We start from the raw sequence: 25,951 nt of genomic DNA, 5'->3' as shown, positions 1-25,951 counted from the left end.
TCTGACCCTGAAAGTGACTCAGAACAAGATAGGGAAGGACTCCTAAAGCCTAAGCTTTTTGAAAAGATTGCTACAGTAACTTACCTTGTGTTGGGGTTGTTTCTATCATAAGGATCTGAAACAAAGTATAGACAAATGATTATTTACCTTTGAATTGTTTCACTATTCTAGAAAGCAACTACCAAGTTCTTACTTATCTTAGGGTGCCTAAGGCTCTCCTGAAAAGTATACAAAAGTGTTCACTTACCTTTGAATTGTTTCACTTTTCTAGAAAGTAACTGGAAAGTTATTACTGATCTTAAAATTATTTCCAATGTTCTGTAATTCTAAGCTCTGAATTGTGCTTACCTGCTTATGTGGCACATGCAACTAAAGTTATCTTACTTACTTTGAATTGCACAAGGCCATGCTGAAAAGTAATTGCTGAGTTCTTACTAACCTTTTGAATTGTTGATACCACTCTAAAAAGTAACCATAAACTCTATATGGTGCTAACCTGCTCATGCAGGACTGTAACTTCATCGTATTACTGAAACAGAATTTCCTGAGTTATTCTAAAGGGGTGTTTTACGTATCCTTGAATTGTATTCATCCCATAAGTCTTTTAACACTGTGATATGCTCATGTGAATTAGTGCTTGGTTTTCTATTGTGTTTGCTGTTTTTATAGAACTTACCTTAGCTGAAGATTTATCTTTACATTGTGCATATAGAATAAACCATTTTATTTATATAGCTCTAGAGTGTCTAGTGTTTCTTTGGCCTATGTGTATGCTACAAGTTCCTTGTACCTTCCTGCAGCCCTCTGTCCCTCCTAATATAAGCATGGCTGCTCTGCCATCTAACAGTACTTTGAGTGGTACAGGCCTGTACTAAAAGTTAGGGATCTGTATTGCCCAAGGGATAGTCTTATATGGTCTTACCACATATAGACTTCAGAAAACTGTCCTAACACGGTTTGGGGGTGTTTGACCGTATGAGAGGTTACCGCAGCAAACTGACTGCAATAAAACAGCCCGTATGCGGTCCCTTTTCATATGGTCAAACACCACCGCCCAGATCCCAAACCCCCTTCCCTACTTACCTGCTCACTTGCCGCCTGATCCGTTTCAACCCTGCAGCGTCACATCCGTCCCTCTAATGCGGGTCAGATCCGAAGCTGCAGGGTCCCTTTTTTCATTTTTCGTCCCCTGCCTCCAATATCGGGAAAACCGGGGGACAACCCCGCAACACCCCAGGGCAATACACCCCGAACATGGGGAGCTGGGGACACCCACGCAACCCCTGCTCCACATGTTCGGTATGTTTTAGCCAATTTGTTTGAATATATTTGGTTAAAATGTACAGGCCAAATTCGGTCAAATCTACCATTCGACCAAATATATTCGAACAAATCTACAAATACCTCCTAACACGCAACCACTAGGATGATTAGAAAATGTCCTCCAACCAGTTTGAACCCATAGTACCTCTCACTGAGTTATCATCAAAAGATGGCAAAACCACAACAGCTTCTGCCATTACTAATCAAACTCATTAAGATAAATTAGCAATCGATACAAAGTTGTGAGGTCTCTTAAATAAAATGTACATTTGTTCTTCAGCACATGCTCACAATCACTGTTTTCTTTCTTCATATCTGGAATGCATTCTGTTTCTCAAACCTTTGTTAAAAAAATACATGTCAGCATTGTTTTATGCCTTTGACTATCTTAAATGTCAAACACTATGGATCGAGAAATGATATAAGGTGGGCACACCTAAAAATGTATGAACTGTAATTTCTGGGTATCCTGGTATGAATGTTTAAAGGGAGCACTACAGAGAGACCCGAGGCATCTTGGGTTCATGGAACAGCAAAGAAAAGACTCTGAGAAGCCTTTCAGAGTACTGCGTGCTCACCAAACATCGCATAACTGCCTCTGTGGATCAAACATTATCCCTGAATTGTCTAGAGCGTTCACATCTGAAACTCTTCTAAATGAAATTAGACCCACAAGCATTGCCATCTTGATTGTTAACTGTTTCAAATTTAGGGACCCATTTATTGACCATCCAAGAGGCAAAGTTAATACTTTATTTACACAGCAGTGTATCTTGGCTTGAGGAGTATTTTCTTTTTAACCTGGACAATTTCATTATAATATATCCTAGAATATAGCTGTCCTACAGACTCGCTGCCCAACTTTTCATGACCAGGTGCTATTGCAGATCTGGAGCTCTAAATGTTTTTTTTATTTTTCATTCACCAAAAAACGCAATCAAACATTCACCATACTTGCTTTCTTTCCAGGCACATGTTACTTTAAATTTGATTTGTTTGTCTTTCTTGTTCCTGGAGCCCACAACACTCTAACAAGTTCCAAAGCTATTACTGAGGTGCCAGGTTCCCTCAAAATGCTGCAGGCCACCAGTGTCCAATTGCCTGCCAACACTAGCTCCTGAAGATGACCCTCGGGTTTATTGTTAACATATCTGCAAATGGAGGAATCAGGCATTGTTAATCTATCATCATTTTCAACATACATAGGAACCACGGCTCAGTGCTCCAAATTAGAATAATCAATACTAGATGGGCGGCCTGTCCCAACCCGCCTGCCAGGAGGTTCGCACAATCCCTGAGAAGCGAGGAAAGGAGCAACCCTATTCTTGAGGCCATGCCTGCAGAAAGGCAACCATGGCCTTTGTCCTTGCATCTGATTCCAAACCAAAGATTCTCATCTATTAGGTTCTGAACTCGCTGGTAAAGGCATCTAATTGACTAGCAACCAACATCCTGTCTAACTGCATGAGCACTCCCATGTTCAGTTATTAGTTGCTTGAATTTCTGAAATAATGTGAACTCCAGTCTATTGCAACATCGCTCATTCCCGGCAGATATTCTGCTTTCAACGCTACACTACTATCCAGACAATAATGACGCAACTCCTTCAATAAATCGATCAACTGCTCAACCCTGACCACTTCACTCCTGTCGATATTTTGCCTCTCTGTGCGCACAAGTTCTGCCCGCTGCCAATGACCCTCCAAAATAACTCTTGGGATTGATCCAAAGATAGCATTGGTGCTTCAGACCTTCAAATGCTGTACTTCCAGGTTAACTCTTCGTTGTCAGAGTAAACATATCTCCATACCACAACCCTAGCTTCAAAGAGTGGTCTTTCGACATTTGTTGTGAACAATTGTGTAAACACTGCCTGAATAAATGCTGATAGCAGACCGATCGCGCTGATCATCTATATTATCTGAAATGCATCTGAAATGCTAACATTCCTCCTGTAATTTGTAATGGGAAGTCTCAACATTACATATACAGTGTATAATAGAAAACCTCAACCGTACACTCTGTGCATTGGGTCCAATATTGGCCTGTCCCTGTTGAGCAGAGAACCCAGAGAATGAAGGAATTCTATTGTAGTTTCCAAATTATTCTGTCCCTCTTCCTTCCCAGACACATGATCATTATCTTGTATACCATCAAACTCATTCCTCTGCCTCCTAGTAAGTACATTATGAACCTCATCACCTTCGTGAAACATCATGGTGCCGATGTCTGTCCAAATGGCAGGCACATTGCCAACAGCTCCTGGGAAATATGCAGCCAAATGGCAGTACCCACTCCTTTTTGGTCGACAAGTGACCACTTCATACATGCTGCACTCCGAACACTGATCAAAAGAACACAAAAAGGATTACACAGATAGCTTAAATGTTCTATCATGTGTTATGTTATTGGGGCTCTTGGCCATATGGCAGATCTTACAGAGAGGTGGGGCGGCATAGAATGCTAGGAAAAGAGGGGAATTAAAGATAATTTGGCTGTTGTGTTGATGCCGTTCATTTGGAAGCACCCAGCTATTGTATGTAGGTTTGTTTCTATGTGCTATGTTTAAAGAGCAATCCAGGTATATGTGTCCAGAAGATAATTGTGTGTACCCATAGTGTGAGCTTGCTTTGGTCAGTAAAGTGATATATAAATAGTTGGAGAGGTAATATTCTGATGTTTAATGTCTCTTGATAGGGGTGTTCAGTTGCCATGACCGAGTGTCTTGATGCTATTGGCATTGTGTATTGGGATGTAGGATTTGAGCATGTTAGTATTGGCATAGGTCACTGGAGTCTTTGTAGGGGATTTGAGGCATCCATCAGGTGTGTCTGTGCCAGTATTCTCATAGTAGTGCATCTGTGGTAGGGTAATATCTCTACTCTTTCTCTCTTTCTCTCTCGCTCTCTCTCTCTCTCGCTCTCTCTCTCTCTCTCGCTCCCTCTCTTCTCTCTCTCTCTCTCTCTCTCTCTCTCTCTCTTTCTCTCTCTCTCTTTCTGTGTCTCTCTTTCCCACAAGTTAACTCTCTCACACAGTTAGATACATTGTACAGAATGCACAACAAGGATGGGGAAATTGAAAGAAAGATGACGGAGGGGACAAACTGGAGACGCCAACCAATTCACTACCTAAAGTGCTAGGATTTTTGGGAGGCATGAACTTTTGGTTCTGACAAATAACTGCGTGACATATGAAAAATTGAGCTCTCATTTCATCTTTGTAAGTCTGTTGGTTGGCAGGCTGAGGGTCATGTCGAACCTCATTCAAACTAATAAGGGGCAGTGTCCCTGGTTGGTTCGCCAACATTTCTACTCCAGATTTTCCAACAGCCCACAGAACCATCTCACATGTGTACACACATGTGCACAGCCAGCTTAGAGGATGCACTTTTCATCCTTAATGAATGGCCCTCCTTGCTTCCTTGACCTCTCAGCCATGTTCGACACAGTAGACCACCAGACACCCACCAACATTCAACATCACTGGATGAGGAACAGGGAGACCAGCCTCAGCTGCTTCAAATCCTACCTTCCAAACTGACATCAATTCATCCAAATGTATTTCTCCAGATCACCGACTCCAGTCATTACCTGGGTACCCTTCAAGGATTCATCCTTTCCCCCTTGATATTCAACCTTTACTTGCAACAGCTGGGAAACCCGTTTGGCTCCACACATCATCTACATTCACAAAAATGCAGATGGCACACAGCTCCATCAAAAACATGCACAGGCTCCAGGCCTTCCTCACTTTGATCCAGACCTGGATGTCCTTTGCTTACCTAAAGCTCAATCCCTCCAAGATCAAATTTCTACTCCTGATGCACAACACTAAATGCTCTGACATCCAGACGTAGCTCTCCGCTCTGAGCCTTGAGGGCTCATGAGCCTTCACACTTCAAGTTAGTACGAGTTGTGCCAAGTCTCTTTGGTTCTACATCGACAGACACCTCTCCTTCAAGGAGCACATAGCAAAGAAGACACAAATGGCTTAGTACCAACTTTCCCCCCAGTGTAAATATCAAGCCACTACATCCCAGCAAACAGCTTAAGATGTGCTGTTGAAGCCTCGGTCCTCCCCCACCTAAATGACGGCACTGCTCTTCTGGAAGTCCTTCCGGGCCACCCTTGAGCCCCTGAGATGTGTCCGACATGATGCAGCATGACTCATCAAAGCACTCTGCAAATTCAACCACATCGCCTCATCCCACGTTGAACTGCACAGGATTCTGCTGCAAGCAAGTATCAACTTCAAATCCGACTGCATCAACTACAAGGCCGTCACCCACAAGTCCCCAAGCTACCTCGCTGAGAAGTTCAGCATCTTCAAAGGCAGCAGGGGATCTACAAGCAGCCAGATGCCAGGACATGTGCAAACCTGAACTCTGCCGGTGCAGCAAGAAAAGGACCATAAGCCAGGCCTTCTTTGTCTACACCCCAAATCTCTGTAACCTCCTCCACACCCACCTCTACATTTCAGGAAGGAGCCCAAGATCCTCCTCTTACAGTAATGACTACTCCTTAACACCTACGTCACCACCCCCACACTCCCCATCAAACCAGAGACTGGGCAGCCTGCTCTCCCCCATTTCCTCCCTGGGTTGCTTGCAGATTATTTGCTGCCTAGTTGCCTGCCCTTACCCATCACCCATCACTACCTTCAAACCCCCTTGTATTGATCCCCTGTGGTCTGCTTCCACCGCCGAATACTTCCCACTATGACTTATTAAGCATTCTATTCCTTCCTGAAGGTAGGTCCACACTCAATAAATACCATAATACTAATATTAACAACAATAATAATAATAATTATAAAGGAACGCATATCTTATCTGGCAGAACCCCTGGCCAAGTTCTGTAATGCAGCATTAGCACGAGGCAGCATCCCAACATCCCTTAAGGCCGTCGCGTTCCATTTCTCCGAAAAGGACGAGCGCTAACACCGTATACAGTGTTTATAACGAAATTAAAATAGTGACACACTTTTTCAGTGAAACATAAATAACTACAGACATGTCAAATTTTTCATAAAAGTATATGTGGGGGTGGGGTAAGGGAATGCAAAGGGTGGGGGGAATGGGGGGTTAGTAAACCAGGGAAAACGGGAGGGTTGGCGGACCCCCAAAACAAAAATGAAACCAATATCTTATACCCCTTATATAGCTAGAATACTGGAAAAAGATAACTGCGACCCAACTGGTCCATCACAGTGAAGGTGGTCTTCTACCTCATGGAAACCAGTCTGCTTTTGCTCTAGCAGGAGTACGGAAACCAGTCTGCTTTCCACCTTCATGAAAAAAGGAAATGCAAATGTTCTTGATAGCAACATAGGGACTGCTCCCATCCTCTTTGACCTATCATCTGTTTATGATACAGGCAACCATCAGACACTAACTGGCCATGAGGATAGCTCAGGGGCAATGCATTCACCTTGGAAGTATGACAAAGTGGAGCAACACAGGTTCGATCCCCGTTATAAATAGCGAATTACCAATTGTAAAAATTAAAAATCCATACATTAAGCACATTTCTCAAAATATTTCAAATTATAGATTGATAAGTCTAAGGTTTTGCTGGACCCGGAACCCGATAAGGACATACCCTGAAAGGCTCCAGAAAATCCAGTATTGGACCACATATAATAATCTCTACCTTAATGCATCAAAGCCAGTGATTACTGTTTTTGGGATTCCATCCCCTTTGACATTACCTTTCAAATAGCCACCCCTTAAGGGACAGCATGTACCTCGTAAGTCTGGGTGAATAACGTAGGGCTCATTCTTAATATGACATTTTCACTACAACCCCAAATAGTCTCTTTAGCCCAAAAATCACACTACCAGTGCCATTTCCTTAAAAGTATTGTCAACTACTTGGAAATGCCCCAACAACTGTAATAGCCTCTACCTAAGGCGAAACAAAAGTCAAGTGAACCAATTGCAACTCCTCCAGAATAATAAAGCAACAAGAATTATTCTGAGACTCAACCCCCTTGTACCAGATTTCACCAGATCTGAAAGCTTTCAATTGGCTCTCCATTATGAAATGATTTACACCCAATGTGAGCTGCCTGGCCATCAGAATCCCATAAATCGCCTGCTAAACATATACATATCTGAACTCGTACATATAGCAACACGTTTGTTAAGATCATTTTAGGGTAACAGCCTAGTACTACTCCGGTACAAATGACTTAAACACAGAGCGCGATCTCTAGTAGGGTTCCGCCCTAAACTCTGAAACAACCTCTCCTGACTCTTAAAACCAGAACACAGCCTTCAGAGTTTCAAAAGGGATGTGAAACGGTGCTTCTTCAAGCAGAACATCTAAAGTACAAGTCTTCACCCACATGAACCGACTTGCCTTTCACAATCACACACAGACTTTTGCTCACCACTCTGCAGCACTTACCTGCAACTACTAGCCCTCCTGCCCTCCCGCCGCACTTAGACGTTACCTATTGATCTCAAATCAACCTGCTTGGCCCTGTAACAGGTTATGATATGACATATGATGCGTCATTTCTAACGCGCATGTACACAAGTGCTTCTACGCGCGACAAGACAGATAGGGAGACATAGGGAGGCCGAAACAACGATCTTAATAGGCCTTGTGTTAGTCAGATTGCACAAGTGCATGGGGAAGGGTGAGAGGAGAAGTGCCAGGAGGAGGGAGAAAGGGAAGTGCGATCATGGCAACATTGCTCTGAGTAAATGCAGCCGGAGGAGTCGACTCTGGGTGGTGCAAGATCACCATTCTTACAAGCGCTAAATTGATCTTCATTATTTCTCCTTCTATAAGGATCTTCCACCAGTCTTCCGCGCTCCTTGTGACATAGTTTCTAAGTAAATTGCCCAAACATTGCTCACAAGCTTCTCGTAGTCCTATGCAATGGAGTGTAAGATGTTTCAGGGTTTCTTTTTCTCCTTTGAGCTCACACACTCTACATATTGCGTCTCTGCTCATGACTTTCCTCCTTTGTAATATTTCTCCCGTTGGCAAGCTGTTCAGTCTAAATCTTAGGAAGAGAGTTTGAAAGTACCAATTTGGGAATAAGGTCAAATAGCTCGGAATCTGGTTCAGTTTTGAAAATGCTGGTGTGCCATAATGGGCTGTGGGGGACTACCCAGTCACTGATGAAAGAGCTGCAAATCCTTTCAGGGAAAGTGCTGTTGGTCAAACAACCACGAATGGAGGAAGGTGGGCCTGGTGGCAAGGGGCCACATGCCAAACCCTACAATATGGCATCCTTCTGCAGGTGAGCACTCAATGCCAGAAACAGTGGCCTGCTTGTTGCACACCATTTTGGATGTTGGAACCGAGGCACACCAGGAACCTCCCATCAGGCTCAGAATGCCCTCCCCCCCATTCTCCAACTCCGCAAATCTCTGAAAACATGGATCTCGCAACAATACCTGACCAAGGGCTAATACCAATGGTCGCTCATATTGACGCACAGACTCACAGTACTGCGCTACTGTTAAAAGATGTGAGCACAAATGCCAGCTAGCCAAACTCTGTACAGTGCTCCACTGCTCTCGAACTAGGTCAGCGCTTTAAACAATACAAATAAAATAAATACAATAAAATCAGAGCTCTCCATCCCGAGGAGGATATGCTACGCAGCTTCCAGTCCCCTAATGATCCTCCCTGAAAAGGGACATTTGAAGAACCCGCAGGTTGTTCCATGTTATGCATCAATATCGCAACAAGCCTTGCATTATGGGACATACAGCACTGTATTTATAATTACAAAAACTATGCACATGTATCAATCAGACTGCAAAGAAAAAAAGCAGTTAATGTTAATGTTAAAGGATATTTGTACCGCACACTACCGCCACCTGAGTGGTCCCCTGGCCCTCTGGCAGATCTGAAAAAAAGGGAGGGGTGGGGGGAGTTAGTGGGATGAGCTGAGAAGTGCAAGAGAGCAGTGATGTGGTGTTGGGGGCTTCAGGCCGGAATTCCGTTGGCTGGGCTTGGGGTGTTATACTGTCGAAAGACGTGTGCTGTTGTGCGGGTCTATGTGTGCTTTGTTTTGTTGTTGCAGTGTAGTGAAGTTTGTTTAGATTGTTGTGTTGTAGTTTGTGGTTGTGTTTTGGTTAGAATTTCAGAAGTTTAGGCAGAGGGTGAAGTTGTTAGTGGGTTGGTTAATTGGCATTGCTGTCTTGAAGTGAGGCGCTAAATTTCCATATTTCTAATTAGGTGGAGTGTGTGGGCGTCTCTGTGTCTATGTCCAGATCAGGGCTGTGCAACACTCACGGTCCCTTTCCCATATGGCATCCGTTCATATGCATAACCTTGCCTAAGTTGTGTACCGGCCGCCTACGTGGCCCCTGTTTGTATGCGGGGCAGGCAGGCATTTGTGCGTCCCTTGGAGTCTAGCCCAGAAAGCATTCCCAATCTAGTCTAGTAGGAGGGCGGCATCGGTAAGCCCGGGCTTACTCCCTCCATGTGTTGGGGCTGCTCGGCATTCATCTTAATCGGTTGCTCGTTCATGGTACTGTTCCTACCCCCTTTAGAATGTGGCAATGCTAACGCTTGCAACTATGTCCAGGGGCGGCGTCTGCCTACATTCACAACTCTCTTCGGACCATGCCCCTGCCAATATCCACATCTTAGTTAGTGTGACAAATGTCAATGTTCACCCAACTTTATACAGGTATCATCTATAGTAGCATTTATCGAGTGGACGAAGGTTGTTCGCTGAGAGTTGGCTAGGGATTCTGTCCTCATGGGTGTCGCTTGTGTCCTATTAGACTTAGTGTTGTCTCTCTTGTTGTAGTAAGAATTTCTTTAATCGGTTCTAGATGTTGTCATTGTCGTCCTAGATTGGTCATCCTTTTCATTGTGTTTCCCGTTTGATGCTTTGGTTTTTGAGTTTGAATCTGTGATGTAGAAGAACCAGGCTTTTAGTAATTTTCTGAATTGTAGGTGGTCTTTGGTGTTTCTTATTTCTTTCTGGATGTTGTTCGAGGTTTTTAAGGCTAAGTGGGAGAAGGAGGAGACCCCAAGTTTTTTCTTAAGGTATGGTTTTTCTTCCAGACAGATTTCGTTGCTTGATCTGAGGAGTCTCGTTGGCGTGTAGATTGTTTATTTCTTTTGCAGGAATTCAGCTCCTTTTCCGCTGATTGCCCTGTGTGTTATGCACATTGTTTTGAAGGTGATGCAATGTTTGACTGGGAGCCAGTGCAGTGTTTTTAGGGCTGGAATGATTTGGTCTCTTCTGGATTGTTTGAGTATGAGTCTGACTGCTGCATTTTGGATCCATTGTAGTTTCTTCAGGAGGTATTCTGGTATCCCGAGATAGAGGCTGTTTGCATAGTCGATTCTTGACATTATGAGGGCAATGATTGTGAGTGTTTTGTGGGTGAAGGAGAGGAAAGGTAAGATTCTTCTTGCCGTGTGAAGGAGGAAGAAGCATTTCTTGATTATTGCATTTATTTGTGGTTCTAAGGTTAGGGTGTTGTCCATCAGGACTCCCAAATATTTAACTACCTTAGATGGAGTTGGTGCAGTGCCCATTTCCGTTGGCCATGGAATGTAGGTGTTTTTCTCTTGAGTTTTGGATGTAATCATCATTTCTGTCTTTCCAGGGTTGATTTTCAAATTGTTGGCATTTATCCAATTAAAGACTTCTTTTAGACACTCGATTAGAGTTGAGTGATCGGCTTTAGTGACTTCAATTTTGTAGATGCTTTTAGTGTCTTCTGCGCAGTTGTAGCATGTCATTTTGTATTTTTTGAAGATTCTGATTAGTGCCGTTTGGTAGATGTTGAAGTACAGTGGTGAAATTGAGGACCCTTGTGGTGCTCCACAGTCGTTGACTCGTGGTGTGGATTTGAAGGACTTTAACCAAACTGTTTCTGTTCTATCTGCTAGGAAAGGTTTAATCCAGATTAGTGCTGTGTCTGTTATGCCTATGTGTTCTAGTCCTTTGGTTAGGGTGTCATGGCTAACTGTGTCAAAGGCTGTGGAGAAGTCGAGCAGAATCAGGGCTGAGGTTGTGTTCGAGTCTGCCTTTGTTTTTAGGTCATCCTAGATGGATACTAGTGCTGTTTCTTTTCCTCTTGCTGGTCTGAAGCGGACTTGTACTTGGTCCAACAGGTGTTTTTTTTCTACGTGTTGTTGGGTTAATTTGTATATGTAGGTTTCCAGGAGTTTTGCTGGGTAGGGAATGTTTGAGATCGGCCTGTAGTTGGAGAGGTCTTCTACATTGCCACTTGTGGTTTTTAAGAGGTGTTTGATATATGCTGATTTGAATGTTTTTGGTATGGTTCCTGTTGCTAGTGAGAGATTTAGGAGGTTTCTGTAATATTCTGATGGTGTTCCTTGTGCGAGGATTAATTTGTAGATGTCAGGTGGGCACGGATCCATGGGTGAACCTGATTTCTTGCTGTGTTTGAGCAGCAAGACGAAAGTCTCTGCTTATATTTCGGGAAAGTTTTGGAGTTTGTGTTGTGGTTCTGTGTTGGGTTCGGTAGGTTGGATGTTATGGTTGATTGGTCTGTTTTGTATGATTTGTCGAATGTCATTGATTTTGTTCTTGAAGTGGTCTGCTAGGTCGTTGCAAAGTTTCTCTGATGGGTTTGGGGTATTGTCGCAGCCTGGCGGGTTTCTCATTTCTTTAATGATGTTGAACATTTCCTTTTCGTGAGTTTGTTGCATTGGTGATTCTGTCGTCATAATGCCTTCTCTTCTCCTTTTTTTATTTTTATTTTCAAGACAACAGCAGAGTTATTCGAAACTCAACTTCTGGGCACAAGCCCACAACAAGAAAAACAATATGCCATTGTTCCCTGATACGTTCTCCCAACCTCCCCCACCCACCTAACCCATTTTCTCGGGACTTTCAATCCGCTGGTCCATGCTGAGCTATTTGGAGCAGTTCCGACCGGGTTCCAGGCCGTCAGTGATTAACCGACTCTTCTGGTTCTGAATCAGTTTATTCAGTACCAAGGCGTGTTTTGGGCCTAAAGGCGGATCCTCCCTGTTAACAAACACCTCGTTAAATTGCAGCCAGTCGGTCTCTATCTGGGCACTTTAGCCGTGTATTGCTGCCGTAAGTCTTTCCAAAAAGTAGATGTCCTTGGCCGCTGCCACCCATTCTCTTCTCGTGGGAAGGACGGCCTCTTCCACGTTCTTGCTCTAGCAGCTCTGGCTGTGAGCAATAGCGAATGTGTGAGGTCTGGTAACTTTTCCCATTGATCATCTTTCTGCTGCAGACCAAATATTATCAGGATTGGGTCTTGTGGGAATATCCCCTCCCCCGCCTCCTTGAGCCAGCTAAGCATCTCCGACCAGTAGGCTTGGACCTTCCTACATGACCACCACATGTGCCAATAGTTGGCTCTTTCCCCACATCCATGCCAGCACAATGGGACTACATCCGGGAACATCCTAGAAAGGGTGATCGGGTCATACTGCCACCTGTGAAGAAGTTTAATGGCGTGTGTCTTATATTGGCAGGAGATTGATGTTTTAAATTATCTGCTGCAGAGTCGCCCCCAGAGTCTGTCCCCGATTCCACAGCCCAGATCCCTCTCCCATTTTCTCCTGAGGCTTTTGGTTATTCCCTCAGGGGGGCCAAAAGAGCAGCATAGAAAAGTGAGATGAGCCCTTTCATTTCCACTTGGGTGTCTAGGATTTTCTCTACTAGGGTAAGTTTTCTTTGAATGTGGGGCTTTAGTTTCTGTTGCATTAGGATTCCCTTAAGCTGTAAACAAGGGAGCGGGGACAGCCTGCCAATTCCCAGTGCTTCCTCGAGCTCTTGAATACTTATAAAAGAATCCTCCTCACCAGCTGGCCGACTCTACAGAGGCCTGCTTCAAACCAGGACTGGTAGTGTTCATGGCCTGGGATTTCTTCCATCACTGGCGTGGACCAAATGTGGCTCAGGGGAGAGGGCCACGTGGTCACCTTCTTCCCGTGTCCCTTCCCTTCTAATGCCTTCCACATTGTGCCTAGTATCGGGAGTTCCCTGATTCTTCTTGGAAGCTTTTTCATTGGGACCCATAATATTATCCCACCGTGACTACACTCAGGAGGGAGTTCTCGAGGTAGACCCATTGTTTGTCCGGGTCCTCTCTAAGGTGTGGGGCCAGGGCCCTGAGTTGGGCTGCCCTGTGGTACATGCGCATTCTAGGTCTCTGGCCTTGCCATAGGAATTTCATTATATGTTTTTTGGCTTCTTTGAGGGTGGCTTCTGGAGCCTCCAATGGGAGCATCTGGAAAAGATAAAGGACCCTGGGGAGGAGATTCATCTTTATGGCCTTTATTCTTCCCATCCACGAAGTTTGCCCCTTACCCCATCCCTCCATATCCCTGTATAATTTGTCAAACAGCGGGGGGTAGTTCGCCTGATTTAAGTCCTCATGAGTTCTAACGATATTAATCCCCAGGTATTTTATCACTTCAGTGCAGATTTGGAGTCCCAGGGGAGCCAGCTCGCCCAAATTCCTTTCCATGTCTTATGCGAATGGGATGATCATTGACTTGCCTATATTTACCCTGAAACCTGAGAAGTGACCGAAACATTCTATAACCTGTAGGGCGGCCGGGACTGATCTTGTGGGTTCCCTCAGATGTAACAGGATATCGTCTGCATAAAGGCCCGGTTTAAAGATCCGGTCTCCCACATCTATACCACGAACCATCGGGGAATCTCTTGAGATATTCTGCAAGTATTTCCATGGTCATGGCAAACAGGAGCGGGGACAGGGGACAGCCCTGCCTAGTCCCTCTTTGGAGGCTGAGGACACGTGACAGGCGCCCATTAACTGTAACTCTCGCTGACGGATCTACATATAGGGCCTTGATGGCTCGCCTAATCCCCACTCCGAACCCAAGCTTCGCAAGGACTCCATGTCAAAATCCCCAGTCCACTCGATCGAATGCCTTTTCAGCGTCGATGGACACCAGGACAGGGTTGTCCCCCCTCAGAGTTGCTTCCCTCATAATGTACAGGGTTTTTTTATGCAGGGTGTCAGCCCCCTGTCTTCCCTGTATGAAGCCTACCTGATCGGAGTGAATTAGTCCCGGCATATGGCCATCAAGTCTTGTGGCAATTATCCTAGTGAATAGTTTTGCATCCACATTTAGGAGGGAGATTGGTCTGTAGGACCGGCAATCAGCCGTATCCTTTCCCTCCTTGGGGATCACTGTGATTAGTCTTTGCCGAAGGACGGGTGGGCCCTCCCTGTCGACATGATGTTAGAGAATAGACCTGCCAGGAACCCCACCAGTTTGCCCCCAAAGGACTTGTTAAAGCCTGCGGTGAACCCGTTCTCCCCTGGGGCTCTCCCCAGCTATAGTCCCGATATTGCCTTGAGGACCTCCTCTTCGGTTATTGGGGAGTCTAGGGCCAATGCCTCCGGGGAACTGAGGGCGGGGAGAGTGACCCCATCGAGATATGTCTTGAGTGCAACCTTCTCTGCTTCCCCTTCCCTTCCGTAGAGGGTCTCATAGAACCCGGCAAATTTGCCCGCTATGCCTTCCGGATCCGTTCCTTCCCCCTCTTCCCCGCCTGCAATTCTTGCCACCCATCTGTCCGCCCTCTGTCTTCGGAGCTTAGACGCCAGCATAGCGTCGGCCTTATCGCCTTTTTCGTAATATCTTTGATGCAGGTGTTGGAGGCTCGCTACGATTTTGCCATTTCAAGTTCTCTCAGCTCTTGTCTCTTCCCCCTTGTCTCACCCAGGTCCCTCTCCCTCCCCTCCTCCCCCTTCCCTTCGGACCTCTCCAGCGCTATTATCTCTGACTGCAGTCTGTGGGTCAGGAGGGTCCTTATCCATTTTTTGGAAGCCCTTTCCCCAATCAGTCTACCTCTCCAGGTTGCCTTTGCCGCCTCCCATACCGTATCTATGCTGACCTCTCCTGTGTCATTCAGCTCAAAATATTCTTTGATCGCCGTACCCATCTCCTTCTTAAAAACCACGTCCCGGAGTAAGAAGTGATTACATTTCCATAGGGATTCCCTGGGTTTCAGACCTAGGATACTAAAGTCTGACCAGACCAGATCGTGATCCGACCAGCTAACCGGGCGGATGTCACAGGACTCCACTCTGCTCATGTTCTGGTATTCTGTGAAGAGATAATCTATTCTCGTCCTAGTACCGTGGACTGCAGAGTAGAAGGTGTACCCCTTTGTGGTTGGGTGTAGCTCCCTCCACATGTCTACCAACTTGTGATCCCACATCAGGTCCCGAAATTTCCCAAGTGGTCGCCCCCCTCTGCCGCCCAGCGGAATGGCCTCTCCACTATGATCCAGTCCCCGGTTCGCCCACATGTTAAAGTCCCCACCCAGCAACAGAAGTCCTTCAGCTTTGGCCATTATCTCCCCCATTGCCTCTTGTATGAATTCGATCAGGCCCACATTGGGGCAGTATATGACTGCTAGGGTGACTCTGGAGTTGTGTAAGCCACCCGATACCACCAAGGATCTCCCATCCTCCCTTCCCCACTTGGTTACCTCAGTGAGCCTCTGGTTCTTGTGTAGAAGGATCCCGACTCCGCCTCTCTTTGTGTGTGCGAATGCCCAGAAGGTCTGGCCCACCTGTGATCCCGGGTTGGCCCTCTCCTCCCCCTTCACCGTTCTGGTTTCCTGGACAAAGAGGACGTCCAAATTGGCATTCTTCATTTCCCTCCCCAAGAGGGAGCGCTTTGCTGGTGAATTTAGCCCCTTAGCGTTAAGCGAGCCTAACCTCAGTGTCTCGACCCGGCCCTTCCTCTCATTGTCTGCCATTGATTCTTTGCCTTGAATGCATCGTCTTCCCGGTTCTGTGTGGGCTGCTCTGTTCTCATACGAGGTTGGATCAGTGTTGAGTCCGAGAGTCCCTTTCCCCAATCCCCTCCCTTGCCCCCTCCCCTCCCACCCTTATTCTTGACGCCTGTCAACAGGCAAGCCACCAGGGTGAAAACATGTCCATCCACCGCAGTTCCCTTTGGCGAGCTCTGTGTACCGGCCGGGGGTATTTAGTTTGAGCCCTTGCATTCTTTATTGGAGAGATTTTATCCACCTAATCGTCTCCAGCCTAAACCGTGGGGGTCTTTGGTTTCCTGAATTTTCTTCTGCCCTTTGTCTTCTTCTTTGTGGACCAAGGGCCCTCCGGTTCTCTCCTGGCATCCGGTGTTGCCTGCATGTCCACCTCGATTCCTTCCTCCGAGATGTCGCCCTTAAGCACCTGCAGCACCTGCGAGGCTTCTTTGCCACTAGTAACTCTGTAGTCTACACCAGCACGTTCAAATGATAGGGCAAATGGAAAGGACCACCCATATCCTATGTCCTGGCCAGTGAGCCACTGGGTGGGTTGCCGACACTCGCTTCTGCGGGTGAGTGTGAGGGTTGAGAGGTCCTGGTATATCCGGATTGTGTCTCCTTCAAAAATGAAACTCTCCAGTCTTTTAGCCTTCTCCAGCACCTCCATTTTCTCTCTGTAGTGGAAGAAGTGCACAACGATGGACCTTGGGCCACCCCCTCGCCCCCCTCGATGTACTCTTTCCAGCTGGACTTCCTTGCCCCCCTCCAATGTGAAGAGTTGGTTTATGAGTCCCTGGACTTTCCTTCCCACGTCGGCGGCTGTCTCCCCTCTCTGCTGTGTCACGCCCATGATGCGCAGGTTATTTCGGCGTTCCCTGTTTTCTAGATCATCCATCTTCAAGATCATGTCCTCTCTTATTTCTAGGTCTGTTAGCCTCGCCTCGTACTTCATGTCCAACAGATCCGTCTGGAGGTGGTTTTTTTCCATCCCTTCCATTTTTTCCTCTAGCGTATCCATTCTCCCCCTGAGGTCTACTATTGAGGCTTGAATATCTGTTCGGATTGCTTTAATCTCCTGTAGAATGTCCTTGAGACGTCCTTCGTTAGCACTGCAGAGGAGTGGTCGGTACTTGTAGGCATGGTGGCTCTGTGTGCCTTGCTCGGGGCAGTATGTGACCGGCGAAAGCGTTGGAGGAAGATGATTGCGCTGGCGGCCAGAGTCTGCTCCAGGGCTCCGTCTCTTGATGCACCTTGGGGTGGGGGTGCTATATGCACCGGCCTTGCCTGGTCCTGATATTCCACTGGATTGCCCCAGTCCCTCCTTATTTCCAGATTACTATGTCCACAGGTGGGGACCCCGGCGAGGCCTGGGACTCCCTGGGGGGCACAGCACCAGGGGCTGGGGCCCGCTTCTCTGAGTAAGCCTCCGCTGCCAATTCCGGGGGAAGGCTCGTGGGCCCTCCAGGGGCGAGTTCGGCCTGTCCCACTTTCTCTGGGGAACGGGTCACTCCTGCAAGCCTCTCTGCACAGGTGCCCCCACACCCTCCTCACCTCCTCCTGGCTCCTGCTGGGGCACACCAGGCCCGGGCTCCTCCACTGTTGGCCCCTGTTTGTGCTGGTTCCTGTTCTGGCGTATGCGGGAGGTGGGGTGGTCACTCGCCCAACCGTTGGCTCTTGGGGACCTACAGGGAGTCCCCCCGCAGTGCGCCGCTCTGGGACACCTCCAGGAGCTGTGGGCCCGGGCTGGGCTCTTCTCCACTTCCGGGCCTATAGGGCGCCCAGTTTCGGCAGAGAACGTGCCCCGGCGCCCTCCACTCAAGGCTTTGGAGACCGTGGTGGGGGGGGGGCCCAACCCCAGCTCTTCGATTCTGTTCTGTGGTTTGGAGGGGGAGAGTCTTGGTGCCTCCGGCTCCACGGCAGTCCTCTTGGGGACCAGTGGCTCTGTGGGGGAAGCTGTTTCCCAAGGCTCGACTGTGGAGGGGGCTCCGGGACGGGCATCCTCCCGGCCGTGCCTCTCACGAGCCCGGAGGGGCCCGATGCGCGTCTGCGATGTCCGCGGGGGTCTGCGCACCCGGCCTAGGCTCCTTCACTGTTGGCCCTGGTGCATGCGAGTCTCCTTCTGGGCGCTGTGGGAGGTGAATTGTCGGGCCTCCGTCACTTGCCCAACTGGTGGCCCATGGGGGGCGCTGGGTGACCCCCTCCCGTGGGCCACTCTGGGTTTTCTCCAGGCGCTAGGGGTCCAAGCTGGGACCTTGTCTGCTTTCGGGCCTGTGCGGGCTCAGTCACAGCGGAGGATGTGCCCCGGCACCCTCAACATGAGAGTCTGGTCACTGGGGGGGGATCTCAACCCCAGGTCCCAAGTCCTGTTCTGCAGAGGCGGGGGGGAGTCCAGGTGACTCGGGCCCCGCAGCGGTCCTCTTGTGGGCCGGTGGCTCCCTGGGGCGGGCTGTCTCCCCGCACTCTGCCCCACAGGGAGCCCTGCCGCGACGTTCTCCTGGCAGTGCTCATCTGGATCCTCGATCCGGGACCAGTCCTTGCTAGATCTCTGGGGGCCCTCAAACAGCTTGGCAACTCCCACGGGGCTCGGGTTCTATCCTGCGCCACACAAAAATCCCGACCGGGGATTTTGATGGCACACTAGGCCCTGCGGTGCTGGAGGAGCGCGAGAGCTACATGTCCGACATGCTCTGCGCCCCCTGGTGGTCCTCTTCTCTTTGCCTTTTGTATTTCCTGCTTGTATGCTCAGATTTGTTTCTGGAACATTTTCTTTTTCTGGGTTGTATTCTTTCCTCCATTCCAGCTCCATTTTCTTCTTGTCCTTTTTCATGGAGCTTAGCAGTGGGGTCAACCATTTTGCCATTGCTCTTTTTTTGATAGGGTGAATGGTTTTTCCGGGGCGATCTTTTCGATTGTATCAGCGATCCATTTGTGTAGCAACTCCGCTTTTCCGTCTAGGCCAGACAGCTCTAGTTCTGTAATTGAGAGTTTGGTTGTCTCCAGTTGGTCGAACAGGTTGCTTGTTTTGATGGTTTTCCAGTTTCTTTTTGTGGTGGTTGTGAGTTTGGGGGCCTGGATGCAGAGTGGAGTTGGTAGTCTGATGATGAAAGGGATGATGAGATGGTCGCTCCACCGTATTTGTATCGGTGGTGCCTGGGCATAGATTGTGAATATTGTGTAGAGGGTGTGTCCTGCCAAGTGTGTTGCTCCTTTGAACAGCTGTCATAGTTTCATGGTTGTAAGTTGTCCGGTCAGTGAGCTTTGGGAGTTGGCGTGACTTGCTTCAAACCAGATTTTGAAATCCCCCAGGATAATTAGATGTTCGTGCTTGATGGCTATGCTGGTGATGGCTTCTATGAAGTTATCGATGAAGGTTGCATCATATGACGGTGGTCTGTACACCAGGATGAATGTGACGTTGGTTTTTGGGTTTGCTGATAGGTGTATGACCATGGTTTTACAGTTGATGATGTTGAGAGGGTCGCCTGTTTTTATTTTTAGGTGTTCTTTGAATGCTATCACGAGACCTCTGCCATTTTTTATGGTTCCTATTTATTTGAAGGCATTTGAAGTGGGCTGGGAGGCAGCTTTGCGGTGTGATTTTGTAGTTGCATCTAGCCATGTTTCTGTGATGAATAGGATGTCAGTGCTGTTGTCATCGACAAGGTCAAATATTTCTGTTGAATGTTTTGACATTGATCGTGTGAGTTTAGAGGTGTGGTTTGGTATGGGCTTTATTGTTGGGGTCGCCTTCTGATCAGTGTTGGCATTTCCTTTAAGGTCGATCTCTAGTTCAGGTGTTGGTACAGGTGCGTCTGTGTCGTCTGGGTCGTTCCATGTTATGCATCAATAGCGCAACAAGCCTTGCATTATGGGACATACAGCACTGTATTTATAATTACAAAAACTATGCACATGTATCAATCAGACTGCAAAGAAAAAAAGCAGTTAATGTTAATGTTAAAGGATATTTGTACCGCACACTACTGCCACCGGAGTGGTCCCCTGGCCCTCTGGCAGATCTGAAAAAAAGGGAGGGGTGGGGGGAGTTAGTGGGATGAGCTGGAGAAGTGCAAGAGAGCAGTGATGTGGTGTTGGGGGCTTCAGGCCAGAATTCCGTTGGCTGGGCTTGGGGTGTTATACTGTCGAAAGACGTGTGCTGTTGTGCGGGTCTATGTGTGCTTTGTTTTGTTGTTGCAGTGTAGTGAAGTTTGTTTGGATTGTTGTGTTGTAGTTTGTGGTTGTGTTTTGGTTAGAATTTCAGAAGTTTAGGCAGAGGGTGAAGTTGTTAGTGGGTTGGTTAATTGGCATTGCTGTCTTGAAGTGAGGCGCTAAATTTCCATATTTCTAATTAGGTGGAGTGTGTGGGTGTCTCTGTGTCTATGTCCAGATCAGGGCTGTGCGACACTCACGGTCCCTTTCCCATATGGCATCCGTTCATATGCATAACCTTGCATAACCTTGCCTAAGTTGCACATGTATCAGACTGCAAAGAAAAAAAGGATGTCCAGTCAAAGGATGTTAAACAAAACGATCAAATACAATAGGGTTGAGTCAAAAGGAGCGAAAAAAGGTTGAATGCCTTTTTTTAAATGTATATATTTTTTTGGGGTTCCGTATAGGAAAAAAAAGTGTTTTTTTACACCAAAAACAGGTGTTTGGGGGGGCCCACCCCTCACCCCCCAAAAAAAATAAAAAAATTCCACCTTTTTTTCTGTCCTTTTGACTCAACCCTATTGCATGTCTATCCTTTGTATTCGATCCTTTGACCTATAACCGAAAAAAGCAGTGGCAAAGCCAACGGTTTTGACTTTTGTGTAGGCATGGGGAACTATTTGCTGGAAACTGATATAATGGTCCTAATTGGCCACAAGATGGCCCAGTTGGAAAATGGTGTGATTACCTGGGCATATGATAGTAGTACCTATATACAAGCAAAATTGTTGGCTTTGTTATTGCTTGCTTATGACTGGACTTCAGTGCAAGGGACAGATATAAATCAAGTGGCAGATGGCACTCTTAGTTTAGACATTTACACTAGTAGGGCATTTACAGGTGCAATTAAGTCATTAACTGTTAGCAGACTGCTTAGAAATAACACTGGCAGGCCAAAGTTTGATGTTACTGCTCGACAGAAGAGGATGTGTTTTGGGGTGGCAATGGGTGGGTAGTGTTAGGGATTGACATGCCAATGGGAAATCAATTGGTGGGAAAACAGTCAAACAACACCGTCAATCTGTATGTCCCTCCTTACATGTCATCTCCCTCTTAGGTGTTCTGCAGGGCAACCGTTCCAGTGTATTAGTGATGTTTAAGCACCAACAAATATTCAAAACTAAAATCAGGTCTGGGTGCTCTACTCACGCACATCGTGGGGCGCACTGAGAGCTGTGCAATTGCTGCAATGTGTTATGCAAGAGTAACACAACTGAATGCACAGCGCCCTGATAGAGAGGCAATGGCCCTCATTACGACCCTTGCGGAAATTGACTGACCGGACCGCAACAGCGTAAATAGCGTTTCCGCCATTGCACGAAGGAGCAAAGTGCGGCTAATTACGACCCATCGGGCACGAGCATTACGCCATGGCGGAATCCGAAAGGCTGCGATGGCGGAAATGACCCCAAAACGGCCCTTACCGCCGCCGTACGCTGCACCAGGTGCAATACCGCCACCCATCTTAGCGGTCACCGTAATGAGCGGGCACCGTAATGAGCGGGCACCGCAAATTACGGGCACCGTAAATATACGGAAACGGAAGTAAAAGCATGTGGCCGGAACGGGAAACAGCACGCCGCACAACTATAAAATCCGAATCCCAACACAACCATTAAAAATCCGACCCTGACACACATCCCAACCCGTTAGCAACCCCAGTTAAAAAAATAAATATGGGAAAGGTAGCCAAGAAAGCGTGTGATCGCAAGCGGCAGGTCCACTTCTCCCGAGAGGAACTGACCGTGCTGACCGAGACCCTGCAGGAAAATGCCGCCGTCGTCTTCTCCAGTCAAATGACCAGGACGGCCCTTGCCAACAAGAAGGCCATATGGGCCCTTGTGGCACAGCGCGTAAGTGCGGTGGGGACAACACCCCGCACGCCACAGCAATGTCGCAAGCGGTGGGACGACCTGCGGATCCGCGTACGCAGCATACTTTCTGCGAACAGGAACATCGCCACAGCTACCGGGGGGGGATCAGAGTCGCCCATCAAGTTGACCCCCTGGGAGGAGATCTGCGCCTCCACCATAGGAATGGAGAGCATAGAGGGAGTCGGAGGGATGGAGAAAGGAGTGCCGACATCCGGAGAATCAGGTAGGTTGGCCAAGAGAAACAATGCGAAATCCACAAACCACGAACATGTGCAGTACCATGTGACCCCATAGTGCAATACATACTTTGCCCTGACAGCGCCCTCTAAAAGTCAGAATGAATAAACAAATTAATCAAGATGCCATAAACAACCCCTACATGTGCAGCATGCACCCCCTAACTGCAGGCAGCCAAATGAATGCATCCTCAATCCACACGAAAATGAGACCACCTCCAAGGCCCAGTCCCATATCAGCCTCATGTACCACCCCAATGCATTTGATACGTTGCCATTCCAAATCCGACAGACCCATAACTAACGCTCGCCCCTCTTTACTCCACCACAGGGTCCGATACCAACGACGAGCTGCAGGACACCCCTACCAGCACGCCTGCAAAGAGGGCCAGGACCAACGTCCCAAGAGCCTCCACCTCAGGTGCAAGGATCAAGACACGGCAGCAGCAGGAATCAAGTGCCAGCACACTGGAGGGGACTGCAACAGGCACCCCAGCAGCCAGCAAGTCCACAACCCCAGCACCACAGGTCCCCCCAAAGAACGTATCTGATGGCACTGCCTCTGGTGCTAGCAGCACCATAGGTGACACAGCTGTCATGCCAGCATGCTCCGACACGGAAAACAGTGCTGGCGACGTAGGTACCATCCATGACCTTTCCCAATCCCCCTGCATGTCCCATCCCCTACACCATGACGAAACCACGCAGGGGCACCCAGAAGACGACGACTGGCCAACCCCCACAAGTCCTGTGCCAAGGCAACATGTGTTGAGCAGCCCCCCTGTCACACCACCGCAAATGTCCATGGCCCAGCAGAGGCAACAGTCCCTCGACCTGCTGATCGAGCAACAGCAGGAAGTGTCCACGCTACTCAAGGACCATGCGAATGAATGCGGGGGTTCCAGGGCAGCCATGGAAACATCCACCGAGACACTCAGGGCACAAATAGAGAAAAGTAGTGAGAGCCTCAGGGGAGAAATGGAGAGAAGCACCGAGAGCCTGAGAGCACAAATGGAGAAAAGCACCGAGAGCCTGAGGGGGGAACTGAATGCGACGTCCAAAGACGTTTGTGCTGAACTTGCTGCTGTGCGCCGTGTGCTCTCGGAGCTCTCACAAACCCTCAGAGACATGCATGGACGCGAGCAGGCAGAGACGTCATCCGTGGCAAGTTCCGTCCAGGGCAGCCCCCAACGCAGATCTGGCAGGAACCTGCGCTCCACGGGCAGGGGTGCCCCTGATACCCGTAGAGGGGGCTTGCAATAGCGTCTACCCACGGGCAGCATGCATATTTGGACACTGGTGTTGGGGGGGGAGGAAGTAGGGTGGAGGGGGTGTGTTGGGCTTCACTGGGTGGCGGGTCCATAGGGTGTATGAATCAAATCACATTAACAATACAGCACTTCATTATCATCCAATGACATGTGTGGACATTGATATTTGCGTACGAGGCCTTCATAGGCGTACAGTCCACTATGTGCCTGTACTACACACACACAGTGCCACAGGTCCCCTTTCCGTGTAATAGGCACCATGCGTGGTTGCTAGAAGCATGCATCTATGATGCTCTGTCGGATTGCACGTGCATCCTGTGCCTCATGGACTCCTTGGGGTGCCTCCACATCCCCACCCTCATCATCATCATCTTCAGGTGCATGCAGTACAGCGTCAGGGGGCATGGGCACATTCCTACGTATGCACATGTTGTGCAGCATGACACATGCCATGACCATCTTAGAAACCCTCTCATGGCTGTACATGAGTGCCCCGCCAGACCTGCTGAGGCTGCGGAAACGAGCCTTCAGTAGGCCGAATGCCTGTTCAATGACCACACGGCTACGTGAGTGGGCATGGTTGTAGTCCTCCTCATGCTGGTTCTGTGGGTTCCGGATTGGTGTAAGGAGCCATCTCTTCAGTGGATACCCGGCATCACCTGTATGGGACGAATAAAGGGTGTCAGTGGAATGATAGTGCTAAGTAGCCCCCCCCCCCTCCTGCAAGGTCATTGACGCATCAAATGGGCCACGATGTCATGCATGGAATGAGACTCACCGAGTAGCCAGGATCTGTGCCCTGCGTGTCGCTCCATGTAGCGTGGTATTCTTGTGTTCCTCAGGACCATAGAATCATGGGTAGATCCTGGAAATCTGGCACAACAATGCGTAAAGATCTTGTTGGAGTCACACACCATTTGCACATTGATTGAATGAAATTGTTTCCGGTTGCGGTACTGGACCTCCATGGCATGTGGGACAACCAATTCAACATGGGTGCAGTCGATGGCACCAATGCAACCCGGGATGCCGCCAAGTGCATGGAATCCCACCTTTGCGTTGGTAATCTCCTGGTACGTGCGTGGTAGTGTGATGTGGTCGTCGGCGTGCTTCAGGAGGGCATCGTGCACTTGGGAGAGTGTCCGTGAGAACAGTGGCTGTGAAATGCCATGCAACTGTCCCACTGTGTGCTGGTAGGTGCCTGTGGCCAGGAAGTGGAGTACAGACACCACCTTCAGTAGGGGTGGGATGGCGGTTGGGCTATCTATCATGCTCACGAGGTCAGCATGTGTCATGTCCACAATGGCGATTATGGTGTCCCGGTCCAAACGGTAGAGGGTGTGGATCTGCTCAGCAGTGAGGTTGAACGGATCAGCTCGGAGGCGTGGGATTGCGGGCCGCCTGCGTGTTGGTAGTGGCAGTGCTTGTGGGCCTTGCTGACCCTGCCTTGCCCTCCTCCTCCTCCTTCTCCTCCGTCTCCCCTGTGCGCCCGGTTGTTGTACCTGTTGTTGTTCGTCGTCTTCTTGTAGTTGTAGCACTTGCAGTGCTATCTGGTGCCCCAGGCCCAACATCGCTAGTCCTGCCGGTAGCATTTTGGAGTGGGAGTGGTTGTGGGAGGGGTTTGGGTCTGCTATATATGTGCTGTCGGCCTGTATGGCCTCCACCTGTGCTGATTGAATGAATCTGTGGCGGATGCAATCCCTTCTGGCCGAGCACGTCCCGCACGTAAGGCTGCATTTGGCCGCATGGCATCTTGGGATTGGAATCATGTATCAAATCCCGATGGCAGTGTGATGTACTTTGACTGATTTTCATGCTATGCTCCCATTGTTACACATGCTATGATTGCAGCCGCTTACATACCTGTGAAGAGTCAGTGGTATGTAGGGCTCGATCGATGGCCGACCCTCATGCAGCACAGTATCGTACTTCACCGACGGGCGTGGCGTCCCATTTGTGATTGCAGCCAGTTAGCATTATGACACACAGCCGCACTACATTGATGTAATTGTGAATGCAAGCGTTCACAGAAGCCTTTTCGACGTAATGTTGCAAGTGAGGAATTCGAAGGCCAGGATTTTTGGTTGCGAAGTAGCGGTGAGGAGACGCCCACAGGTCTGCCTGGAAATGTAACGTTCTATTGTTGAATGTCCTTGGGACAGGGCCCATAACGAGCAAGCAATGAATGACATGAATTGAATGGGATGCGCAATAGCGTAGTGGACGATAAGGCAGGACGTTCCCAAGTCCATCTAGCTTCACGACACTACAGATCCGG

Source organism: Ambystoma mexicanum, chromosome 4q, assembly GCF_040938575.1.
Source record: "Ambystoma mexicanum isolate Mex_15411 chromosome 4q, UKY_AmexF1_1, whole genome shotgun sequence".
NCBI lineage: Eukaryota > Metazoa > Chordata > Amphibia > Caudata > Ambystomatidae > Ambystoma > Ambystoma mexicanum.
Note: the sequence above shows the minus strand (reverse complement) of the source record.